The sequence below is a fragment of the Thalia democratica genome, chromosome 4 (assembly GCF_965202585.1).
Source record: "Thalia democratica chromosome 4, ktThaDemo2.hap1.1, whole genome shotgun sequence".
Lineage (NCBI taxonomy): Eukaryota > Metazoa > Chordata > Thaliacea > Salpida > Salpidae > Thalia > Thalia democratica.
Genome location: NC_139168.1, coordinates 4,000,942 through 4,018,849, shown reverse-complemented (window position 1 = coordinate 4,018,849; position 17,908 = coordinate 4,000,942).

Below are 17,908 nucleotides of genomic sequence, written 5' to 3'. Positions count from 1 at the left end.
CTTGGTACCATTTCTCCTTACTGGAAGATGGAATAATAAAAAAACGTATCACTCATTAGTCCTACTTTTGTTAAGTTTTCATGTCGAAACTCATTATTTAATTTTTTTTTAATTTACAGATAATTTCTAAAACGAAGTTAATGCGATTCCACCTATTCTAGCTCATCTTTATTGTTATTTTTATCGTTTTGTATGTTTAATTGCAGCATTCTACGGTTAATTTACATAAAAATCATTTAAATAATATACAAAAAATACTTACTTATCAGTCATATAAAGTTTGTTTATTAGTGCTTACTATAAACCATCATAATATTTGAATATATGGCATCTAAAATTCTTATAAAATATTTAAGATGCAATATGTAATAATAAGTTAACAACTAGTAACTAACAGAAATGCTTAAAAGTTATACTCATTTTAAACTAATCTACACTGATTTTTAACAAAAAATATCTTTAGTGTTTTCTACAAAATAATTTTAACAAGAACTATAATTTGGCATTTAAAAATTACATCCTATTAATAGAAATTGAAAGTATTTTACCATAGTATAAAACTACTAATATAACGACTAATATACTAGCAAATAGTATAAAACAATAAGATTTTTGATTTTATCGTGTTCTGCATAGCAACAACAATTAAAACCTAAAACATCCTCTTTTTTCTGAGATTTCTATAAAATCATCTTTGAGTAAAAATTTTAGAGGTTTCTTCCAAACTATTTCTTCTGCGACATCACTCTTTAACCATTTCATTTTTAATTCCTTTTTTAATGCTTCTTTGTAATAATCTCGGCTTACATTTACTGTTAGAAAAAGGTAGTATTTTAACATTTGAAAAATTGGAAATATGTAAGAATATTAATTTTAAATGTAAAACTAATTCTATTTTTAACATACTTTAAAAACAGTGTTTTTTAATTTGCCTTTCATTTAAGGTTATTGGACTAAAGTAAATCGAAATATAAGTATTCTTGAATAAAAATCTTTGACTTTTTATTAAGATTTGCAACTGTTTTTAATTAATAAAAAACTAATCTGATACAGTAACACTGAACGACTACGACATATTTATTTAATTACATGAATTAATAAATTGTTAAAGAAAGTATAGTGAATTTTACATTACTAAATTATTTTATTGTTAACCTCTTTCTCCGGGGATTATTACAAAATGAAAAACTGATTCAAGGTTCTCAGACCAGCGAACTGTTTTAACTTTTCTATCATGTTTGCTATTATTTTTCAAGATAGCCATTCCTTTTTATTTGTTCGATTCAATTGCTGTAATAATTGAAGAATTAAAACTATAAGTAAGTTTTAAACAATCTGATAAACAACAGCTTAGTATACGGCTGATTTATTTATGAGATATTTCTATCTCATATCTATCAATAGTAATATGTCATATATGAAGTAGATGTAAAATAAAATTATTGTATATTTTAAACAATATATATTATACATATATTACAACAGACTATTTGCTGCTGAAACCATCCATGCATGATAGATAATACAACTCTACAATAAACAGAAAAAATATATCAAGTACTGAAAATTAAATAAACATAAATAGTAGTTTTTAATCTTTAATATTAAAAGTAATAAAATGTAAATTTTGAAGCTTCCGTAAAAGCAGGCAGTTGACCTTGATAGATTTTGATGTAATACCGCTTTTTTAAGGAACATAGAACAAAACTGTTGTCAAATTACAGTCTCTAAAAAAGAATAAAAAGTAAAAATATCTTTTCCTAGAGAACAAAACGGCTGTAAATTTACAAATTTTTAAAGTTTTCTGCAGATGTTCAGCGGAAAACGCAAACTATTGAAAAAACTAAAAATCATTTTTTTTGCATAAAGTTACGCTCAGGTGCTCAATTAAACAACTAATCTTCACTAGTTATCTATTAGTGTTTACTTCACGACATTGTCGTTTTGCAATAATACATTATTTAATTACTTCATTTTAAAATAACTACAACCCTCACAATACTGTACACAGTAATTCAAACGAACAGCTAAACTAAAGGAAAATTACACATATTTCGTATAAAGTTATATTCTCAGCCTAATATATGTCTAGTTATATAAATACTTCTTAAAAATTTTCTAATGTAAACTAAATCAGGTGTGTTTAAATTACGGAGAAGGTCAGCATGCCAGCGAATTTTTTCTATGTTATCATAATTATATCCATAATTATTTAAAGCTATCCAGATTAATCACAGTTGGCATGTGCAGAGTGAGTGGGAAGTTCAACTTGAAAAATAGAGCTTTTTTTTAAATAATCTACTTAAAGACTTGTCTTTACTAGTTAATCTTTAAGGTAACAGGTTGCAGAGATCATGTTATTTGCTAAGTGGATTAAGGCCCTTAAACTCTTCCCTTAACTAATTTTGCGTCGCTTTTGTGCACTAGAATCTAGTACAAAATATCTTAAACTTTTAGATAGGTTTTTTCAAAGTATTTCAAAAATCGTTTTGGGCTCGTTTTGAGAATTGTTCAACTTTGCTAATACTATTAATGTAAATTAATATACACAAGAACCTTAGCAAAGCAGTGATTTTTTATGATAGTCTTTGTTCGTACGCATGTTTTTCTTCAGATACTCTATATACACTGGTTAACTTTCTCTTATATAAAGATAGAGGTACCACAATGCTAACAGGATATATTTATTGATCTAATTTTGTAGAGAGTTTAAATGTTCAAACTTGTTTATAAATATTTTTTTTTTAAATGTATACTTAAATTAATCTTAATCCCATTTTTAAGGATAAAATAAAAATAATTCTTATCAAAAAAAATGTCTCAGCTTACAAAAGTAATTCTGTCAGCTGTTAATAGCATATTACTGTCTAATCCAGTAGTAATACTTTCTATCTAATAAACTAAAAAGTAATTTTACAGCTTTGTTTTATTATGAATTCTTGTAAACAACTCTACACTATAATTTAGCTGCAAATATATTATTTTGTGTGTCTTTTTTACTCTAATTAACTACAAATAACAGTTAAACTTTAAAAATTAAAACTAAAATTAACTTACAATAAATACTTGTCTTGAAGTAAAAACTAACTTTAGTATTGCTTCAAACTGCTTTTTATTAGTTAACTTTATTTTTATAAAAAAAAGACTTTGCTTTAATTAGATAAATAAAAATCTATTAAGACAACTAAGAAAAATCGAAATATTTAAAAAATCAATCACAGGGTGTAAAATAGAATTTAATTAGTTGCATGTTTAAATGGTAATGAAGATTGATGATGATAGATAATATTTTTGGCTAATAGAAAACCATTATAGTCCTATCAATTCAAACATCAGACAAAGTATACTTATATCAAGATATTTTTAAATCTAATACAATGTTATGTCCATTATTTAAACAATATACTTTTATTCTTAATGGCCATTTAAAATTTGAAATAAAATGCTTTTAAAAATTTTCTCAACATACTGTGATAAAATACAATTTATATAAAATATTTTAGTTACAAATTAGATATGAAGATTTTATCCAAATAATTAGGCAACAAGGCTTGGTAAAAATTTTAAATTACTAATTACAGCTATTTTGTGTTATAGTAGCTATAAAGCTATAGTTAGCATAGAACAACCTAAAAAGAAAAATTAATGGTACGCTTGATCGCACTCAAGTAAATCTCTTTATTTCAAAACTTTCAAAAAGAGTAAGTTAAATTTTTAAGTTATACTTCACTCTCTTCCATATTTTACACTCTAATTAACTTCATAAATTAAAGTTTATAATTTTTCTTGTACTAACTTTACTATAATGCTTAATTACATATGTTTTTACTTTACAGCATAATTTATTAAATTAACACCTTGTTTGTAAAGTTTAAAAAGTTTTCATACTGAAAAAAAATCTTATTGAACGAGAAAAATACGCTCAAAAAGTTAAATTCGAGAAATGTACAATAAACCTTTCGGGTATCAAGTCGTACACGAGGACAGTTTTACGTCATATCCAGGACAAGATAAAATTTTTAAAGATAAAACAGTTAAGTGAAGCTTAGAGATTGTTTGACTTAAATCTTTCAAGGAGAACAGAACGACTTCTCAATGTTTTAAATTTATCTTTTATTTAAAATGATAACTTGTTGTTTGTAACTTTTTATATTAATATTTTTAAAGGTTAAAGTACACATGTTTTTCAAGGTACAACGAAGTTAAAAGTTTAAAATCCTTTATTAACTATTTATAATTAGAAAAAACACTATTAAAGATAATTTTCGCATAAGTATATCAGGTATCTTTAGAATAAGTAAACCAACCGGAATATAAAAAAAAATACATTTTATAGAAGCTATTTTATTTATCGTTTAGTTCAAAAAAATGTTCTTTTTAGTTTTAATTAGAAATTTTTTTAAATTTTTTATAAAATAAATAAAACTTATGTACTTTTCATTATCTCTAACTTATCATAAACGTTAAATTCAAAACATGTACTAATAACTTGGATCATTTTAACAAACAAAAAAAAGTCTACTTCATTGTATTCTAATTATTTTTAAATTTTTCCTTTATCTAGTTAAAAAACTGTCTTGGTACTAGTAATAACTGTCTAAGCTTTTTTAACTAAAAAGAAAAAAAAGATTGTTAGCAGACCTAGCATAAAAAGAAATGTTATTATTTAAAGACTTAAAAAACCATAAACTGTAAAAATAAGGAAGTTAAAAATTAAATTTACTGTTTTTTTTCAATGGTTTTATAGTTTTTTGTTTTTTATAAAAATATAAAACGAATAGTTTATTAATTAAAAAAAAGGTTTTATTACTGTAGTTGTCCCAAAACTCATAAAGATAGTTATAACAAAACCTAAGTTTTTTATGTAGTTCGTAGATTTTATAAATTTTGGTGTAAATTATAATTTAATATTTAAGTTTTTGAACAAAAACTTTTTTGATAAACTTAAAACTGCATTGAATACAAACTATTCGTAATACTTGTATAGTTATGTTCTTATTTATGCAATTTAGCAGTAAATTATTCAAAAGCTTCTATGCATTTTATATAACATAACATTGCTTTTAACTGTTTTAAAAATTTTCTGATTTTTCTTATGATATTTAAAAGTTTTTCGAACATTTATACCTGCACAAAAAGAATTAAATAGTAATCTAACCTGCCGGATATGTTTTATAATCCTTTTAATGAGATTTCAAAAGTATACTTCTAGTGTATTTATTGTTTGTTACTTATAAAAGATAGAAGAGAAAAAAGCTTAGTTTATCCTGAGTTTAAATAAAAATTAAAAAAAAAATTGTATTAGTTAAAAATATTATAATATATATTTATTACAAACACCTAAAAAACTAAAGTTATAACAAGAGGATTTAATAATAACGTATTTTCAATAAAAAATTATAATAACTAGTATAAGGTTTAAAAATTTTTTAAACTTCTACAATTAGTCTGAGTTTTTCAACCCCTTTTAACTAGCATGAGTTATCTTGATTGTGTAGCGATCCTGTAAATAAAAAATATTTATAACTGATTGAATTAATAAAGGAATTAAATGAGGCATACTAAGTTTAGGAGAAAAAAGTACTACATTATACTCTATATATACTCTTATTTTAGAAAAATAATTTCAAAAATTTTAAGTTGCGCACTAAAGTTTAAATTAACATTATAATTTATCTAATTTTAAAGTGAAGGAACCTAGAAAATGGGTAGCTGTCTAAATTGTGCGAGCGTACAAAATTGCACGATGGGACAAAATTTTACGAGTTCACATAGTTGCTTAAGATACTTTTGCACAAGGGGATAAAATTACACGATGATAAATTGCACAAAGATTCTTTTGCACAAGTAGACAATTTTGCACAGAGACAATTTTGAACAGGTTAATTTTTTTAGTTTTATTTTTTATTCTTTTATTATTATTTTTTACTTTTTTTTTTCTTTTTATCACTGTTACCCCTAAATCTTACCCTTGGTCGATAGCTTTTTCTTTTTTATTTTTTTTGCATCTATTTTTATACTTTATTATTCTATATTTTTTGTTTATTTTATATCTAATTTTTCTGTAACTATTGCCCCTAACCCTTACCCTTAGTCATTAACTTTTTTTGTTCTATATTTTTTAACTCTCGTGCAAAAATTTAACTTGTACAAAATTGACTATTGGTCCAGAATGATCCTCGTGCAATTTTGTACCCTGGTACAGTTTTGTGCCATTTTGCAAATTTGGCTTCGTGCAACTTTGTGCATTCGTGCAATTTTGTTCTAGTGCACTTTAGTAACCTCGTGAAATTTTATCTTCGTGCAATTTAGACCAGTTTTCCTAGATAATACCTAATGTTTTTGCCACATTATAACCTAAAAATTTAAATACAATTTAGTTAAATACAAGTTTCAAGTTTGTCAATTAAAGTATTAAGTTATAATAAAATAACTTCAAAGTAAATTTTATATTTTAAATATTTACCTTTTTATGGGTCTACAACAAGTAACATGTAATCTAATCATTCAAGACTTTAAAATGCAAACTATGTTTCGGTCAAAGACCTCATCAGTGTAAGTAACATGTTTTAATTTTATATTTATATTTGTAAATTTATTAAGGTAATTTAAATTAGAATTAAAAAAAAGAATCAATATAAAAACATTTAGTTTACAAAAAGAAAATTAATTAAACAAAAATCTATCAGTTTTGTCCATTTTTATCATTGATTACAAAAAATCTTAAAGATATAAAAATCAAAATAAATAAAAAACTTACAAAATCATATAAGTTCAACTTTTATTAAATTTTTCTCTTCCTTACAATCTACATATAAGTGACTCACTAATTTTTCTAAAGTTTATTAGACTAAAATTACTTGTAACTGAATAAAAAAAACTTATTGATATACTTTTTGTTTAAATCTACTTTTCAAAGTTTGCTTTATACTTTTACTTATATATAAAAGTTAAATAAAACTTTAATTTAATTATTATTTGAAAAAAAAACTAAATATTTAATTTAAATTTAATGTTGATTTGTAAATTTAGTTTTAGTTCTTTATAAGGATTATCGTACAAAACTACTAATTAAGAAAAGTTCTTATATTTTTTATAAAAAAATAAATATTAGTATTAAAACTAATATAAAAAAAATATTTAAAACTATAAGATATATTTTTTTCTTCAAAAATATAACTTACTGAAGATCATTAACATTAAATATTAATTAAAATTCTATTAAGTAAATCTTTTAAATGAAAACTAAAAAGTTTTTACTTTAACCAGAGTTGAATTACGCTAAATATCGAAGCTAGTAAATTTAATGTATAAAACTTATTCTATTAAATATACTTAAACTTTTTTGTTTTAACTTTAGTATTCATATCTCTAAATAACTATTTTTTATTTAACTTTAAAAGGATAATTATATTCCAATATAGTAATAACTTATTTTTATGAGTATACTAATTTAATTGTCTGCAAAACTGACAAATGTAGGTAACTTTACTGTATTTTGTAACTTCAAATCATTAAATTATTACAATTCATAGTTGTTGTTAAATAAAAAGTATTTCTAACTGCATGTCAAAAGCAATATAGCCCGTCTTTAAGTTACCTGTCTTCTTTTTATGTAATAAAAAAAAGTAATAAAACTGAAAATTTGAAACTAAATATTTTCCCTGTTAACCAATTTACAGCATTATAATTAATGTTTCTTAATACCCTTTACTAGTAATTGTATAAGTTTATACAGGACAATTTAAGTAATGTTTAGTAACTAATTCACTTGATTAATAAGAATTAAATTGATAAGTTTAAAGTAAAATTTTTATTGATAAGTAGTATCAACTTTGTAGTTCATAAAAGTAAAACTATTTGAAAGAATGTTGAATTTTTTTTTTTTTACTGTTGAGTTTGTTAATAAAGAGATGAATTAAGTGATGTATGAAGTACTTTTAATACTTATAAATAATTTAGCTATAATTTTTTTATATTACATTAATTTTTGCAAAATACATGAAAATTATTCTTGTACAAGACATAATTATAAAATGTTAATATAATATGTTACTAATCTTTACATTACTTTTAGGTTGGAAACTGTAAATTTGTATAATCTAAAATAAAAACAAATTTAAACTTTATTACTTTTAAACTAACAAGGTATTATTAGATATTTACTTGATAAAATTCTAATTCAGGTGATAAACCTGTTTAAATATTAATTCTTAACTTTTAACAGTGGCATAAAAATGTTGTCATCACTGATAAAAATATTTGAATTTAGTTGCTACCTTCAATTTAATAATTAAAACATTTCTGTGATTTAAAAGTAAATGTCAACAAGTTTACAATTGTTTTTCAAAAACTTCAGATAAAAATGTTTGGTCTAAAACCTCAACTACCTTCCAAAAAAACTAAACGTGCATATGTGCCGAGTGGTATAATATGTTTTTTCAGGCAAAGTAATAGAAATTAAATTTTTTTATTAGTATTATGTTATAGCATATATAAACTTAAGGTTCAATACAAAAACTATCCTTTAAGTATTTATAGAGATAGATATATTTACAAATATATACAGTTTTTAATTACAACTTTTATAATTTTGAGGTTTAGTAAAAAACTGTAAAAAAAGATGTATCTATGGCTAATAGAAAAGTCTCAAATTTAAATTTTAATTTACATAAGTTTAAATAAGTGTTAAATTTTTCAATTCAAAAGTAACTACATTTAAAATCTAAATACATTTTTATTTAAAAAAATGTTAAAATAAATTTTTACTTAACCATGTTAAAAAATAAAAACCATTTACTTTAAAAACTTATACAACTGTTAAGTTATAGTGTTGTAAATAACACTAAAAACCTTGATCAAACCTTTACTAAACTAATACCAATAATTTATAATACTTTGGACTCTATATAAAACTAGGCATGATATTGAATGAACACATTGTACTAAAGAACAAATGCAGACACTGATATCAGTTTCAGAAACTACTTTAATTGTGGTCAAAACTTTTACACAAGAATTATATCTAACAGGAAATTACTTTAAGAATGTATAAAATTATATTATAATAAACTACTTATATTTTAAATCAAAATACTGCTTTTAAGAAATAACACTGTTAAAAAAAGAGCTTTAAAATAAACAACAAATATAACAAATACCTTGTTCAACTACATGTTAGCAGCTGCAAGGTGGTAAATAATGAATCCAACTGATTAGTATTTGTATATGGCTGTATTAATCAAATGCAAAATTGCATCAGTAAAGTACGTGACCTTACGAGCTTTCTCTTAAACGCTTGGATGAACAAGTAATACAATTCAAAAGCTTCCTTTAAATTTAAAGACTTATCAAATGTACTTTAGTATACTGTGACACAAAAAACATTAGCTTTTAAAATTATATCACATTCATTAATTTTAAATCTTCTGCCCAATATACTATAAAATATCATTTTTTTAACATACTTGATGAGTTTCTTGACTGAAAAGTATATACTTAATATAAATAAATACAAATGAAACCTTTTAAAAGTTTTATTTATTCATTACAGTTACTGTTATTTTTACTTTAGTGTTTGAATTTTTACAGACTGATTGAAAGCCCATGAAGACAGAAAGTTTGCACAATGCGTGGCAGACATGTTAAAAAGCTCTGCTTTGTTTACTCGAGCGTGAAATTACTAATTTAAAACAAACCAAAGTTTATACGCTTCATTGCTGAATTACCATAGTAATTGTTAGCATTTTAACAAGTCTGATGCGTGGTTTGTGAGAATAAACTAGAAACTAGAGGTAGCGTTATTATAAATTGAAAAAGCATCAGAAGAACCTAAGTAAAACAAATATATAGTTTTATTGAGAAAAACAAATATATAAAATTAACATACACATTAAAAATTATGTCTTGGTTAATGCTTTCGGAATATTTAAACTTTTATTCACATTATAGTTTAATATTAGACAAGTTATTATAATTATTAATAAAAGATAATGAAAAAAAAATCTCACTAATTTTTATAACTGACAGGTTGCAGTTAAGGTATATACAAGATATTTTTAAACAATTTGTTTCAGGTGAAATAGAAATGCATAAAATTTAGCCATAATAATAAACAAATCATAAAAAGTTTGAATAGTAAAGAAAGTTGAAGGGAAAAAAGTCAGCAAAGTTTATAGTTTTAAACTCATAAAGTGAGACTTATCTAAAATAAGAAACACCTCTGCTCTAGGATAGTCATAAAAAATTAAAATTTTTAAAAACTGAGCTTACCTATGTTTGCAAAAGAAACAAACTAAAATAGTTTTGTGAAATAAAGTTTCATCTTAGAGTAGTCAAATTTGCGAAAGTGTATATAATGTGTTATTGAGTTAGTTAAGTACTAGTCTATAGTTTAAAAAATAATAGTCATTACCGTTTCAAATTTAAATGTTTAATTCTGAATTTTTAATATGTAAAGGGCTAATGTTTTGATAACTAATAATAACTAAATAATTTTTGACAAACACAAAAATCACAATATTTAAACTTGATTTAAAAAAAAAAGTTTAGCGATAAGTTTTTAATCTCCATCTGTAATTTAAAAAATATAAAAACATTTTAAACTATCATTTTGCCTATCAAAAACTTTACATTATTAAACAACAAATAATATTCTTTAAAACAAGCTGTTATTTATGATGCCATTGTTTTTTTTGCAGGCAAAACTTCTTAACTTTCACATTGTAAATCCAAGTCAAAAGAAGTATCAGTGATCAGGGAACTAAACAAATCATATAAGAAAAAAGTAGCATTGCTAGAAAAAGAAATAAGATATTTAAAGATGAAAGTACATTAAAATTTTTACTATGTCTATAATAATCTAAAACCTGAGATATAAATTTAATAAACGACAACATTTAATTTAACAATAAATTATTATAAAGTAAAACCTTTTTGGTAAACTTCATGAAAAGACTTTATACTAATTTATTTTATATACAACCTGTAACTTAATACGTAAACAACTTTCGGGTTGTAAAAAGTATTTTTGTAGAATGTTGTCATGTTATATTAGAGACACAAATTATTGAAAACTATATTATATCTTAAAATTAAAATTATTATTATGTCGATTATTCTAAGTACATACAGATTATAAAAGATAGTTACCATTTTTTATATATTTTTCAAATATTTTACTATTTTGTTTTCTTACTAAAACAATAAAATTCCTTTTGAATCAGCTTTAAATTTAAATTCGAATATATAATTTTCTTTATGAATCGTAACTTTAGTTGAAAAAACTTTTTTTTTCAGATAGTGTTACTTTTTAAACAAAATTAATTGGTCAATTTTTTTTTCGATTAATTAAACTTAAGCAAGCATAGCATGATTTCCATATAGTTTGTAAATAAAGTAACAAACAGCTGGCAGAAATAGCTTATTCAGTTATTTTTTACCGTAAAATAAAATATGGTAGAATATTTTAAAAATAGATAGTTCGATGTTTACCGTAAATTAAAATAGACTAAAAAAGTCAAATTAAGTGAAGTAAGTTTTTTTTAAACAGAAGCCTTTAAGTTTTTCAACATTTCGGAAAATTAACGTATTTAAAAAACTAGTTTTAAGTAGTAATTTCTTAACCGTTTATTAATAAATATAAAACTGTAAAATATGGTTAAAGTACTAAATAATTTAACTCTTTTACTTCATTTGATCTAAAACCAATTTTTTAAAAGTTAAAAATGTTAATTTAAGTTTTTAAAGAAGTTTATTTCTAATAATCTAACGAGTTTATATATAACTTCTTAGTTACTTAATTGTTTATAATATAAACGGTACTTTATGATAAAATTTGTAAATTAAAAAAAAAGAGTTACTTTTAGTTATTTCGTAAATCATAAACGGTATTTCATAATTGAAGTTCAAGGCATAAAATAAATAGTAATCCACAAATAATACTAAATATAAATAAAATTCACTTTATTAAAACTAAAACATTTAAATAATTTTTTATTTAGACTTTTATAAAAGTATGTATACTATGGTATATTAAACATAAGTTTTTTTGAACAAAAACTATTCTCGAGAAAGTTCGATTTATTTAAAGCTTTATATTTGTATTTATTTATAATAAATATTTTAAGGTTATGATTTCTAGCTGTTGGCAAAAGCTTAAAATTGAAAAATTGCTAAATTAAATCTTGATGCTTACAAAACATGCTCTAGTTCAGGGTTTCCCAAAGTGGGCGATATCGCCCCCCTGGGGGCGATTTTAGTAAGTCGGGGGGCGATAATTAGTAAGGGGGCGAAAGGGTGGGCGATAACTAGTAAGGGGGCGAAAAGGGGGCGATTTTGAAATTTTGGGCTTGTTTATAATAAATGAAAAATAAAATAAATGTTAAATAAATGAAAAAAAAAATTATTTTTAAATTGCTATTTTACTAATTTTAGCTTGCTATTAAATATTTGACCGTGAAGTAAAACTTAAACAAAAAAAGTTTATTTTATTTATGTAAAATATAGAGAAAAAAATCAAGTACTTATGACTCCTACTTTCAAGTAAATTACATATTTTTATTCATATATTTTCTTATTTAACAATTACATAGGTCATAGACGATCGGAAACCCTCTCACCATTTTATAACCTGACATATATGTTATTTTGGATCATAAATGGTTCATAAAAACCTATGTTATATATTATTAGGTTTTTAGGTAAATTGGCAACCCTGTGTAGTTTTATTTCTCAGTCTAACTTAGTGACTTTTCAAAAAACAATTGGAAATATCATGAGGTGACAGTTATATCACCTCATGATATTTCCAATTGTATTTTGAAAAGTGACTGACCTTGAACTAAAAGTGAATTTTTCCAAAGAACAAAATGAAAGCTTTTGGACTCAACAAAAACTGAGTCAAAAGTATCCAATCATTTGAGAGGAATATAGATTGTTGTTTATAGTTTTTCCTTCTAGCTATGTTGTTGAGAAAGCTTTCAGATCAGTTATCAACATCTTGAGCAAAAGATCTAATCTAGATATTTGTAAAGGAGGCTTTTTTTTACTGATTAGGAATCAGATTAGAAAAACTTGCAAGCAGTCATGAACCTCATCCTTCACATTATATTAGACTTCAGTAGCAGACATTATTTTATGAATTTTTTTTTGTTTTATTTAATCTTTCAAAATTTTTTTTATTTTAACTGGTTTGTATTGTATTTAAGTAGTCTTTTTATAATAAAATTTTATTAAGTTATTTATTCTACAACATGTTTGCATAATGCCTAATAAATATTAATTACGGTAGACCTTCTCATGAGTTCGAACTTTTTACCCAAAAAAAAAATGCAGGTTCATATTTTCTAAAATTTAACTAAAATAAGTCTATTACAAACTAAGTATTGATAAAACAATAAATACATAATATTTTATATCTTATATAGACATTTTTTAGTGAATGTTTGTTTTATGTTTTAGTTGATTTTATGTTTATGCATAACGTTATTGTATATAACATATTTAAATTTATCATTTTGTAAAAAAAAGGTAAAAATCTTTGAGTTTGCACTTTTTGATTTTGTTCAAAGTGCCAACTCAAGCGGAAGTCTACTGTATTTATTATATCATTTATGTTTTAAATCTGTTATTAGTTTTAATTTGACCTGGTTAATTTTGTAGTTTATATTTTTCGTTTTACGATACATTAAAAGTTTTTATAGCATAGTGATTAAAGTGTTTGTTTGAAAGAAATGTATTTGAATTATTTTTGTTATTACTTGTTTAATCTGTATAAATAAATCTTGATAACCATTAAAGTTTTTATTTAAGTTATTTTTGGTTTTAAAAGAGTATAGATTTGAGGTCTCTATTTGAAATTACTTCAAATTTTTCATTTAAAAGATTCTTAAACTCAATTTTATTTTCTAACTTAAATTATTATTGTTAAAAAACCTATACATTGAAGGATTTTAAACTATTAATACAAACGTTTTTTGTTTTATCTTAATTTTTAATATATTAGCAATTAGAATGTGTTGTTTATTTTAATAGTTAAACACTAGCTTTTAGTTTTTCACTATTTTCTTCTGGTAAATTATTATAGGCTAATGACTAGAAAAAAAAAATTAAACAGTATTAAATAAGCCATTAAAAAGACTGCTGCAATTACAAAACAAAATTTTAAGCTAATAAGAATTTTTTAATCGATTGCTTTCTGTTCACAGAATTAACTGTAAAACTTTTGATTCTTTTTTGAATTTAAATTTAAAATAAAATGTTAAAATTAAGGTTTAGTTTCCTAAAGGTTATTTATTCCAAGTCAAATACTATTTAATGGTATTCTGTTACAAAACATGTAATTTAAAAAGTTTAAAATTAAGTTTTTAACTTAACAACTAACTTGCTTATAATATATCTTAGCATTGAAATTAATAACTTTACTGCATTAAGTGAATCTGTTGATGAAACCACATTTCATGTGAGATAATCAACCAGTCGGTCAAACTTCCTCAAACTAGATCAGAAATTATGTTTTATCATTTATTTTATTATAAGTAAAAAAAACTGTTCATTTTTTTATAGTTTCTTAATCTTTGGTATAGTAATTTTAGAATATGCCTATTTATAAAATAATTTTAGTACTTTGTGCGGCTTAAACAAGTTACTTAGTATTAACTTCTAAATGTCCGAAATTCGTTATATGAGAGATTATTATAACGTCAGTTTTAAATTAAGATTTCAGATGGTTAAGGTACGGTTAAGATCCAGTCAAATAGCGAAATGCTAAGTAACTTGGAAACTACTTGTGAAAAAGAAACAAAATTTAGTTTTTTGATACTAAATATTATGAAATAAACTTTCAATTTGGTTTTCAGTTCACAATAGTATTTCCTAGATCACAATAATACTAAATCATTTTATTACAATTTTGCTCGAGTTTTTTTACTTTTCTTATATGTTATTTTTTTAAATTATGCAGCCCGCAATTACATTTTTTAAACGAGTTGAAACTAGAAAAGATTTTTTAGTAAATTTGAATTGCTGACTACAAAAGTTGTCCACCACTACCCTAAAAGTTTCATTAGTTTCAAAACAGTTCATATCTAAACAAGATTAATTACAGATTACAAAAGACTTTTTAATAATTAAGTATTTTATTACACTTAACAAGGCTTATAAGAAAACAAATGTAATTAATTTTCTCAAGCCCTGAAAACTACTTTGAACACAGCTCAAAAGTGCGGGCATAAGAAGTACCAGACTAAATTACATTTCGAACACAACTTTTTTGGCTCAAAAGTTTCTACTCAAGAGAAAAACTACTTTGTAAATCGTGGGGGGCGATTATTTTTCGAATTTCTGAAAAGAGGGCGATTTAGAAAATGAGTTTGGGAAACCCTGCTCTAGTTGATAAGCAGAGATGCCAAAATTTAAGTACTATAAGCTCGTCATGCTTGAATAAAGCAAAAGTTGCTAGAGTAAATTGAGTAAGGAGAAAGTAGTCAAATAAAGCTTTAATAAAATATTAGAATAGAAGTTCTATCTACATGTAAATTACTGATTTTAGGAAACAAAATAAAAGTTTATAAAAAAATTTTGACGTGTTAAGCAGTGATTTAATAAATAGAAAACTAAAGTTATATAACTCTTTTTATTACATGACATAACTAGCTTTAAAATAAAGTAAAATACAAAAAAAATATTGTAAATATAGTGATTAATTTTAATTATTTTAGTAAACGATTTGTGAAGCATGTTTATTAACAATCTTAAAAATATGTTTATTTTTGAGTACATTTTTTTTGAACAGAACACAAATAGACACGTAGAAATTTCCACTTAAAGGAAACAGTTTTATGAGGTTTTATAGCATATTTTTAATTTCAAAAATATTAAATTAAGCTCAAAAGTCTTAATAAATTAATTACAACTTATTGCTTAGCTTAATAAAAAACTAAAACTTTAAGATGCAGATGAAAATATTTAGAACTATTTTAATTAATTAAGTGAAATTTTATATGAAACATTTTGGATGTAAAATATGGCAATAACTAAAAAAAATATTTTAAGCTTAAAGAATTTTTGTTTAAGTACTAGAAATAGTTTAAAAACAATTTTATAGAAAGAAAGAAGCTTAGTAAACATAAAAATAAGAAATGTTATAGATGTTTGTATTAACAGAAAAAATTTTAAACAGTTCAACTTTTGAAAACTTCAGTTTCAAGTAAACTTATACAGACTATTATTTAGATAGCCAAAAAAAATTACCTAATAAAAGCATTATTTTAATTTTTTGCCAAGTTTTGTAATGTGTTTTGTTTATCATATAAATGAAAAACATGTACATTACAGCTTTTAAAATTTCATGCTTTTAAAATGTAGAACAATTTAAACTAAAATTTAAACTATAGAACAATTTTCTTAGGGTACAAAATTTAAAAGGTTTCATAAAACAAACCAGTTTAAAAAATCAAAAACTGTTAAACTGTAATTTTATTATCAAACTTAATCAAAGTAAGTAGAATACTTTAAAAGTTGTAATTGGTGAAAAAATTTGTTATGTATAAACTACTGAAGTGCAAAATTAAAATACAGTTTGATTTTTAAATGAAAAAAAAGAAAAACATAAAACAGGATAGTTATGAAAAAAACAGTTTATATCTAATTTTCTTAATTTGAAATCAAATGTTTCGTTCTATTAAAAACAATGGTGACGCGTGTCTTTTTGTAGGGGATTGGCATGGTAAAGTAAAAAATGTCCTAGTTTAAAACATTAAGATGAAACTCATAATAGTTTTATAAAGTAAAAACTAAAAAAGAAATTAACAATTTTTAGCTTTTAAGCAAAAATTTCTTGAACATACTAAATTGAATACATTTTACTTGAAACATAAACAAATAAATACTTTGAAAAAAAGTTTCATGACTTTATATACAATTTTTAAATAATACGCTCATTTTTTTTAAAAGTATTTCAATACACATAAGATTTATAAATGTATTCAAATGAAGCAAATAAATTATTAGGCTACTAAACATTGTTATAAGCATACAGCTTATAAAATAAAAACATATCATAGATTGAGAAAATATTCTTAGGAATAAGTATAACTTAAATTCAAGAACAAAATAAGTATGATTGTGCAAAGTTAATACTAAAATACTTTTTACAAACAAATTGAAACAAATATATGTTTCTAAAACCTATAAATCTTTAATTTAGTACACAAAATTTTTCTTTATATAGTATGTATGAATTCTTTTTTGTTAATTAATTTTTTTTTCGGAGAAAAAAAAAAATTACATGTTATAAATAGTTTACTACCATCCAGATTCAAAATAAATTAAAAAACTAAGCTTTTAAAAGCATTTTATTAACTATAAGCTTGTTAGAAATTGATTTATTTTAATTAATTATGAAAATCAATCAAAGTTGAACATTTAAAAATCAATTTATGTTTGAACAAACAAAATTTAAGTAGCTATAGTTTGGTAAAAATAAGTGGAAACATAAACATCAGTAATAGTTTTTTGTAGATATAAAGTTGACTTAAAATGCAAAGAAACTTTTAAAGCAATTAAAAAAAACTGCTTTAAATAGTAACTTTTATTTTAAGACACTTAATTTATTTTCAGAAGTTAAAAGTAGCATTCAAAATTGACAAAAATAACACAAGAAGGAATTTTTGATTGAGACTTTCACCCCTTCAACATAAAACTTTTTTAAAGTTAACTACTACAGAAGAATTTTTTATATGTTTGTTTTTTTTATAAACATGACCATAAAAGAAAAATCACCAAAAACCTACTTCTTTGTTCAAAAATAAAATAAATTTAAACGATCTAATAAAATAAAAAATAAAATTCTTCTTAATACATTTAAATTAAATAGCTTTTATATTTACTAAAGTTTTTGATGAAACTA